General features: G+C 35.2%; 1 protein-coding gene across 2 annotated transcripts in view; it reads right to left on the bottom strand.

Moving 5' to 3' along the window:
- Positions 1–8,166, bottom strand: part of GATA2 (GATA binding protein 2) — a 30,487-nt gene extending 22,321 nt beyond the window's left edge. The window contains exon 1 of one of the 2 annotated variants that reach the window (XM_056524838.1): positions 8,055–8,166. The gene's annotated coding sequence lies outside the window, so the exon portion shown is untranslated. Of the gene's footprint in view, positions 1–2,584; positions 2,920–8,054 lie in introns of those variants that run through there. The other variant, XM_056524836.1, reaches the window with a different exon arrangement.
- Positions 8,167–10,513: the final 2,347 nt, after the last annotated feature.

Below are 10,513 nucleotides of genomic sequence, written 5' to 3'. Positions count from 1 at the left end.
GCTGCGCTATACGGCAGGTGCTGGGGAAGACTGACTGCAACATTATTCTCCTACAGAGAGGATCCATCCATTCACATGCTCACAGCCTATAGTCCATATAGCTATGTATCTATTTAAGCACGACTTAACATATGATGTAAAAGGTTGAGATATAAAAAGGAAAAAAAAAAGAAAAAAATAATAATAATATATATATATATATATATATATATATATATATCTCAAATTTTAAAGGTTTATATGTTTTAGACTGGCTAATAGTGAAAAGTATCTATTCTATATCTCACATTTATCGATTCTATCTATCTATCTATCTATCTATCTATCTATCTATCTATCTATCTATCATCTATCTATATGAGTTTTTCCCAACCGGGATGCCTCCAGCTGTTGCAAAACTCCAACCCCCAGCGTACCCGGACAGCCAAAGATTTTATACACAGTGAATAAACCACAACAAGACCCAAATACAAGTCCTATTTAGATCATTGCTAAGATCATTTAAATTTGGCTGTCCGGGCATGCTGGGAGTTGTAGTTTTGCAACAGCTGGAGGCACCCTGGTTGGGAAACACTGATCTATATCATGATGAATATATGATCTATCAATTCTAAATACTCCCCCACAGAAGATATACTTAGTTAAATTATGTAGAAGATATTTAGTAAAAAAAAAAATAATATATATCTATAACAAAGTATAAGTGAATTTTGTTTAAATTTACATATTAAATCATCTTTATAAATAGATTGATAAATAGAACTGCTCTAATCTATAAACAAGCCTGTTATTTACCTAATTTTATGTTACTGTTATGTATTGCTCTTATATTAAAAATACTTAATAACATTTATTCGAAAAAAAAAATTGCTATGTAACTCAGATTTAGTAAAAGCCTTGGACACAGACACTGTAAGTGAAGCGATGATATTTTCTGTTTATCCAGCGAGAATTTTCTGTCCAAGCCTTTTCATTCTTATTCCTAATTTGAGTTAGTAAAATCTATATTTATAGAATTTTATTTGTAAAATATCCATAAGAGTACAAGGTTATTTTCCTGTATAGAACAACATCTGTGTGCTGGGAGCTGATGATGATGATGATGGTGATGATGATGAAGATGATGGTGATGGTGATGATGATGGTGATGATGAAGATGATGGTGATGATGATGGTGATGATGATGATGATAGTGATGGTGGTGATGATGGTGATGGTGGTGGTGAAGGTAATGATGGTGATGATGATGGTGATGATGAAGATGATGGTGATGATGATGGTGATGGTGGTGATGGTGGTGATGAAGGTAATGATGGTGATGATGATGGTGATGATGAAGATGATGGTGATGATGATGGTGATGGTGGTGATGATGGTGATGGTGGTGGTGAAGGTAATGATGATGGTGATGATGAAGATGATGGTGATGATGAAGATGATGATGATGATGGTGATGGTGGTGGTGAAGGTGATGATGATGGTGATGATGAAGATGATGGTGATGATGATGGTGATTATGAAAATGATGGTGATGATGGTGATGATGAAGATGATGGTGATGATGATTATGAAAATGATGGTGATGATAATGAAGATGATGGTGATTGTGATGATGATGATGATGATGGTGATGATGATGATGGTGATGATGATGATGGTGATGATGATGATGATGGTGATGGTGATGATGGTGATGATGATGATGGTGATGATGATGATGGTGATGATGATGATGATGGTGATGGTGATGATGGTGATTGTGATGATGATGATGATGATGGTGATGATGATGATGATGGTGATGATGATGATGATGGTGATGATGATGGTGATGGTGATAATGATGATGATGATGATGATGTGAATGTGAAGCAGAAGAGGGTTGGGGATAGCGCTGTGATGTGCGGAGCCTCCAGCCGCTCCCTGTCACTATTCATTTACTAACTTCCCCAATATCTGTCCCAGAGGAGAATCCGCTGCCTGCACCAATATATACAGTATACACTGCCCTGTATATACTCCATTCAATCTATAGCCACATGTAACTCAATGTAAAGCATCAAGATCAAGCGGTTCACAGAAGGAAACATCAACACCCGATAAACATTCCATCGAGAGTAGAAATAAACATCAACAAACAAATACATCTAAACATCTAAAGCAAAACAAACCAGCAGATCTGCATATATATATATATATATATATATATATATATATATATATATATATATGAAATAGATGAGACAGGAACATACATCTCATAACGCGGTTTACATAGGACTGCAGATAAACCTACTGAGGTATAAGAGACAACAGAAACAAATTCTGCTCCATATCTGCAAGTTAGTGTATAATAATATATAATAATAGTATAACCGATGCTCATGTACAAGTGATATGTAAATCTCTTTAGTGTATAATAATAGTATAACCGATGCTCATGTACAAGTGATATGTAAATCTCTTTAGTGTATAAATCTGTATATTTTTTGTATATATTTGTGGTCCATACCGCCCCTGTAATATGGACATTATCAGTCAGTGCCCTGGGTAGATTTGTTTAGAGGTGAAGACCATTCCTTACCTTGTCCCCGTGGCTGGCAGTCTTGGCACAGTTCACATCCCCTTCTTACATTGAGGCATTTGGGGGTCCCAGGTCCTGGAGCTCTTTCTAGGGCTGCAGCTTTTGGGCTAGGCAGGCAGCTCCCCTCATCACATACACCAGCAGCACAGGGGTGCCAAGCAGTGCCTGCCTCTCTATAGCTGGCAGCAGCCTTTTCCCTCACTTGCATAGAAGGTGGCACAGTGAAGGCTGAGAGTATTTATGTACATAATAAGGCGCTCTGCCCCTGGCCCTCATTTGCATTGTTACAATATCTATACAAGCTCATCGCATTGTCTACCTCTTGCACCTATTGTTACTGGTTGCTGTCACTGCCTACGCGACTTGACTTGGATATTTGCTGTGGATTGATATTATGGCATCTAAGAGAGGCAGGTCCAGGCAGGCGCAGTGCAGGCGCTATCTCTAACCTGAGGGCTCTCCTGCTGCTGTGGAACTACAGATCCCAGCCAACAATGGCTACCAGGGCAATGGTGCACCTGTTCATCTCCAACAACCAGATGTTCTTATCGAAATTTGTATAACAATACATGTGATTATCAACAGGATCTATCTATCTATCTATTCATTTATCATCTATAGATTTATCTATCTTACTTATTATCTATCATCTATCTATCTATAATCTATCTATCTATGTATCTACTTATTATGTATCTCTATCTATCTATCTATCTATCTAACAACTATCTATTCATTTATCATCTATAGATCTATCTATCTATGTATCTATCTAACATTCATTTATCATCTATAGATTTATCTATCTAACATCTATCTATTCATTTATCATTTATAGATTTATCTATCTTACTTATTTTTATCTATCATCTATCTATAATCTATCTATCTATGTATCTACTTATTATGTATATCTATCTATCTATCTATCTATCTATCTAACAACTATCTATTCATTTATCATCTATAGATCTATCTATCTATGTATCTAACATCTATCTATCCATTTATCATCTATAGATTTATCTATCTTACTTATTATCTATCTATTTATTTATCTATCAATCAATCTATAATCTATCTATTTATCTACTTATTATCTATCTATCTCTATCTATCTAACAACTATCTATCCATTTATCATCTATGGATCTATCTATCTATGTATCTATCTATCCATTTATCATCTAGAGATTTATCTATTTTACTTATTATCTATCTATTTATTTATTTATTTATCCATCATCTATCTATCTATCTATAATCTATCTATTTATCTATCTATGTATCTTCTTATTATCTATCTATCTATCTATCTATAAATCTACTTATTATCTATCCATCTATTATTTTTATAATGTATTTATATATCTACTTAATATTTATAATCAATCTATATCTATCTACCTACCATCCTACGAACCTATTATTAGTATTCATTTTTAATCCTTTCATCCAATATCTATCGATCTATCTATCTATCTATCTATCTATCTATCGATCTATCTATCTATGATGTGCAGAGCTAGAAGCACCTAGAACACATTATTATAGATAGGTGCACATACATAGGTTGTTGTTCATCATTATCATCACCACCACTATAATCGTTATCTCTATATACAGATTATTTCTAGAGAACAATTCTATTTTTATTACATTAATCTTGAATGTAAAATTTCTAGCAATGCTGCGTAATGAAATCTATCAACTTTCTTTCTATCTATCTATTTATTATCTATCTATCTAGCTATCTATCTCATATCTATCTATCTATCTATCTCATATCTATCTATCTACCTACCTCATATCTATCTATCTATCTATCTATCTATCTACCTCATATCTATCTATCTATCTATCTATCTATCTCATCTCATATCTATCTATCTCATATCTATCTATCTATTTATCTAGCTAATATCTATCTATCTATTTATTATCTATCTATCTAGCTATCTATCTCATATCTATCTATCTACCTCTCATCTCATATCTATCTATCTATCTATCTCATCTCATATATATCTATCTCATATCTATCTATCTATCTATTTATCTATCTATCTAATATCTATTTATCGATCATCTTTTCTAGCTAAATGCCATGAGTCCATAATATTTGTAATATTTATTTATCTCATGTATCTATCTTGATTTATAAACATAAGCTTGTATTTGTAAAGAAGTTATATGCTGTTATATATTGTTTTGTCATTTACTAATATAAACACATCTGTTACTGTAGCTAATATGGATGTGTTTATAAACATATATATTTATATACAATCTACTCTGACAGGTATTTAACTATTTTATTAGCTACTTGCTGTTACTTGTCTATCTATATCCATATGTAATCTTCATTATCTATCTATTTATTTATTTATTTATTCTATCTTATATCTATCCACCTTTCTATATGATTATATCCTACTCATTTTTGTAATATCGAATATTTGTTCCACTCCAGATGAAACATTTGTCCTGTACAATAAACCTAATAATTCGTGCCATTTGCCTGTTGCTCTATTTTCTCCTCCTTATGGCTCCATCTTTGCTCATCACTTGTTCTCTTTTGCTCTACAAAGACCCCCCTCCCACCTGATAAGTGGCAGCACATAGAGAACACATCTACAGGGCATTGTTCCTTGGCATCAATGATGAGAGTGCCAGTATTTCATAGCTGATCAGTGCATTTCATCCCTCGCCCCCTTTATCTGCTTCTTTCCATTCTCCCTTTTTATTTTGCTCTGCGTTTATTTGCCTTAAATTGCTGAACACACAGCAAATAAAATCAGGCGAATGGAGATCCAGCTATCAGCAGAGACATTGTTTAGAAGAAAGAACCCTCCAAATGTTTAAGTCCTATTAAGGAAGCCAGCCATAACTAATATATAAAAGGGAAGGTGTGCTTGTGTATCAGCAACCTGAGCATTCAGGGCCTGATAGCAAGTAACAAGGCTTGTCCCATCAACCAGATAGACATGCAAATCTGGATTCTGCAGCCTGAAAACACCATTATTAAAATATGAAACCCACACAATTAAAAATTGCCAAAATGCTATCTTGTTCTCTCTTCACATAGAAAATATACAGCTCTAGAAGAATCAATTCAAAGGCAAAGGCCTGCAGAAAAAAAAAAAAAAAAAAAAACTTTAATAGGAAAAAATTATCATAATAATGAGGGTGAGGATGTTACAGGAGCAGAATGAGGCCTATTCTACTGGCATTTCTGCCTGGCTTTGTGATAGGGTTCAGGGAAAGAGCTCTTGATATTGTGCAGATAAAGCCTTATCTGTATCACGCAGCACAGATCCAGAATAAGCGGCCTAATTACTCCCCCTCCATTATCAGATCTGTACAAGGAGATGGACACTGGGCCTACACTTGGATTGTGCAGCCATATAGTGCAGGTATGTTCCCATAGACAAGATATTTACCATTGTATCGGGCATACACCTGCAGCTTATATACTAGTACAGGAGATCAGTCCCCACTATGGCTGCAGGGGTTCTCAGTCCTGGAGGTAGGTGACATAAAGTAGTCATCATGCTTGAAGCTTTCTGGACCTCTGTCATCTGCCACTAGTCCAAATGGCTGATAACAGATAACAATAGACTGCACCGATCCATAAGGTGACCACAGTACACAGTCCTGGAAGATTTTATACACAGTGAATAAATAGGGAATAAATCACTACAAGACCCAAATACAGGTCCTATTTACAGCATTGCTAAGAAGGGATTTTAATTGGTATTTTTAGTTTATTTAAATAATGGTAAATGTCCCCTCTTTCCCACCTCAAGCTTCACCTAAACATAATACTATATGTGTTCTCTTTAATAAAGACCAAGTGACGACTCCTACTATTATATTAATGCAGTGCTTCCCAACCAGGGTGCCTCCAGCTGTTGCAAAACTACAACTCCCAGCATGCCCGGACAGCCTTCGGCTGTCCGGGCATGCTGGGAGTTGTAGTTTTGCAAAGAAGTCATTTTAATTGGTATTTTTCTTTTTTTATAATGGTAAATGTCCCCAATGTCCCCTATTATATTAATGCAGTGCTTCCCAACCAGGGTGCCTCCAGCTGTTGCAAAACTACAACTCCCAGCATGCCCGGACAGCCAATGGCTGTCCGGGCATGCTGGGAGTTGTAGTTTTGCAAAGAAGTCATTTTAACTGGTATTTTTTTTTTAAATAATGGTAAATGTCCCCTATTATATTAATGCAGTGCTTCCCAACCAGGATTCCTCCAGCTGTTGCAAAACTACAACTCCCAGCATGCCCGGACAGCAGAAGGCATGCTGGGAGTTGTAGTTTTGCAAATAATTGATTTTAATTTTTTTATTTTTATAATAATGGTAAATGTCCCCTATTTCCCACCTCAAGCTTCACCTAAACATCCTACCCTATGTGTTCTCTTTAATAAAGACCAAGTGACGACTCCTTCTATTCTATTAATGCAGTGCTTCCCAACCAGGGTGCCTCCAGCTGTTGCAAATCTACAACTCCCAGTCATGCTGGGAGCTGTAGTTTTGCAAAGAAGTGATTTAAAATGTTTCTTTATTTATAATAATGGTAAATGTCCCCTATTTCCCACCTCAAGTTTCACCTAACCATCCTACCCTATGTGTTCTCTTTAATAAAGACCAAGTGACGACTCCTCCTATTATATTAATGCAGTGCTTCTAAACCAGGGTGCCTCCAGCTGTTTCAAAACTACAACTCCCAGCATGGCATGCTGGAAGTTGTAGTTTTGCAACAGCTGGAGGCACCCTTCCTGGGAAGCCCTGTATTAATGCAATAAGAAACATCCTTGTAATCGCCAATAGACTGGACACCATTAATCCCATCATAATAAATCAAGTATCTCCTAGTCATCTGCTCAGCAGAATTTCGATGTATGAAAAAAATAAATAAATAAAATTAAAAAAAAAGAAAGAAAAGAAAATGCTTTCATAATAAAAAGACAATTCCCCCCCCCCCCCCATAAACGATCTTCTCCTGGAAACACAATGTATCAGGTGAATGTATTTGTGGGATAATGATGTCCTGTTATTTATTTATTATTGCAGTAAAGATGTCATCCGCAGAATGTAACATTGTCTTCTATATTCTTCATTTGCAGGAGGAGCTGACAGCTTTGCCCCCCTGTGTTTTCACCTAGTCAGGGGAGAGGGGTAACTGAGGGTCTCTAGCAGCCCCCCTGCTCTTATTATTGGGATCCAGGGGTAATTTTTCATCTCTGCTAGCTAATCTTTGTTCCTGGGGAAGATAATAAATTGACTAATCGTTATCTCTCGGGCTCCTGGAGGCTGCTGGAGAATAGAGTTGAGCGGGGTTGAAAATTGGCTCCAAAGTGCTGCAGAAATAAATGGCGCTCCTTATCTCCACCTTGCAGATAATCTGCGCCTTTCAAAAGCCACACAACAAACAGCACGTCCCCAGCATCACATGCATCATTTACCCGAGCAGATCTCGCCTTCTGATGGCCATATAGACAACATCTATGGATTTTCCTCCTCTTCTTTTCCTAGGCAGGCAGCAGGCAGGGCTCCGGGGCTTTGTGCCTCTAATATATTAGAATTGCACTACACACGAGAATGATACAGAATAAATAAATAAGAGGGGAGATCCGAATATTGGAGCTCTAATGACTGGAACACCATCCTAGGAGCAGATTTCATGCTTAGTCCTTAATTAACGGCGCTGGAATCATAAACTTTTGGATTAGATACATTGTAACATTTACATGTTTATGTTTAGACCACAGTACGGATACACTGCCTAGTATTTGGATATTGTAATGCTTAAGCCGAGTTTAATATTTGGCTACTTTTTCATTTGGATAGGATGTAGTAGTTGAAAACAAGAATATTTGGATATAGACAGACATTTACCCACTGAGGTTTTTTTTCGCATAAAATTGTCGCAAAAAATTGGCAATTGCGCCACCGTCTTTTTTCGTGCGACAATCTGCCACAAGAGCGAGAAAAGCATTTTTTTTCCAAACCGGCGTACAGAAGCGTTTTTACAATTTTGACTTGCCATAGTCAGAAATTTATCAACCGCGACATTCGCAAAAAAAGTTAAAAACCTACTAAATAGACTCCAGCCGAACCTTGGCTTAACTAACAGAAACTGGCTATTGTTTTCGCTTAGGTGAGAAAAAAGCTCCTGCTTTCGCTTACCTGCGAAAAATGTATTAACGCCGTGCAACAATATAGTTAATTTGTCGCACGTAAGCAGAATGGAAGTGAAAAAAAACAAACTAAAAAATAACACACTTAAGCAAACTTTCATAAATGCCCCTCCTAGTTTTTAGATTTGGATATTTTGGAGGTGGTGGATTTATTTAATGACTAATTATTATATTCATGGTCTTGGATATATTTATATATATATATGTTTATATATATATATATATATATATATATATATATGTATATATATATATATATATATATATATATATATATATATATATATAACATACATACCTGTATCCAGAAATTTGTTGGAGGAAACACCTCCCCCTAGTACCTAGTAAATGATTTGAGAGGGGTGAAGTTATTACATTGTTTTTAGATATTCACACTAATCTCATTTAATTCAAGTATCTTTTTTTTTTTTTTAAATCAACTGGTGCCAGAAAGTTAAACAGATTTGTAAATGACTTCTATTAAAAAAATCTTTATCCTTCCAGTACTTTTTAGCAGCTGTATGCTACAGAGGAAATTATTTTCTTTTTGAATTTCTTTTTTTGTCTTGTCCACAGTGCTCTCTGCTGACACCTGATGCCCGTATCAGGAACTGTCCAGAGCAGGAGAAAATCCCCATAGCGAACCTATGCTGCTCTGGACAGTTCCTAACAAGGACAGAGGTGTCAGCAGAGAGCACTGTGGACAAGGCAAAAAAGAAATTCAAAAAGCAAAGAATTTCCTCTGTAGCATACAGCTGCTAATAAGTATTGGAAGGATAAATATTTTTTAATAGAAGTAATTTACAAATCTGTTTAATTTTCTTGCACCCGTTCATTTAGAAAACAAAAACAAAGACAAACAAACACCAGAGTACCCCTTTAACTATACTGGTTCAAAATCTATCTGTCTATCTATCTATCTACTTCATTTTTAATTGTCAATTTATCTATCATTCAACTAACAGATTCCATCCTATATATCATACCAAACAAGTAAAACACACATTAGTTTGTGAATTACCTACAGAGTGCCTCCTCCATGGAATGCATGTTTGTTCTCTGAATATATTAATAATATATATATATATATATATATATATATATATATATATATATATATATACATATATGTTTATACACATTATTAATACTACTACTACTACTACTACTAATAATAATAATTATTATTATTGTTGTTATTATTATTGTTATGAATAACAATAATAATGACTATAATAATAATTATTATTAATGATTCTTCTTCTTATTATTATTATTATAAATAATAATAAAATACTCAGTGACAGGTAACCAGTTGGGCTGCAGTGCATTGTGAAGTGCAGTACTTCTTCCTGCCTTTGGTATTTCAGGATGGCGCTGTTAGCTCTTTTCTCACAAACTATGTTGGACTTTCTCCAGAAGTCATATAGACAATTGTGTTGTGATGTAACTACACAAAATGTGACAACTGCAGAATAAAACACACATGGTAATTTTCTTATAATTTCACCAGCAGATTAGGAGTTATATTAAACACCCAATTATCCGCCATTTAAATTTCTACGCAGGAAAGTCTAGATCTCAGGCCCATTAGAAGAGATCATAAAAAATGGTTCTGTGTAATGGAGATACAGGATCTTGACTGGTGGCTATGGACATAGCATATCTCACAGATGATTTATTGCATTCTGCTCTGTGCAAAATTAAAAGGAACCACTTCTGAT

Source organism: Hyla sarda, chromosome 6 (genome assembly GCF_029499605.1).
Source record: "Hyla sarda isolate aHylSar1 chromosome 6, aHylSar1.hap1, whole genome shotgun sequence".
In the NCBI taxonomy this organism is placed as follows: domain Eukaryota; kingdom Metazoa; phylum Chordata; class Amphibia; order Anura; family Hylidae; genus Hyla; species Hyla sarda.
The sequence above is the reverse complement of the archived record's forward strand: the minus strand, read 5'-3'. Positions and strand labels throughout refer to the sequence as shown.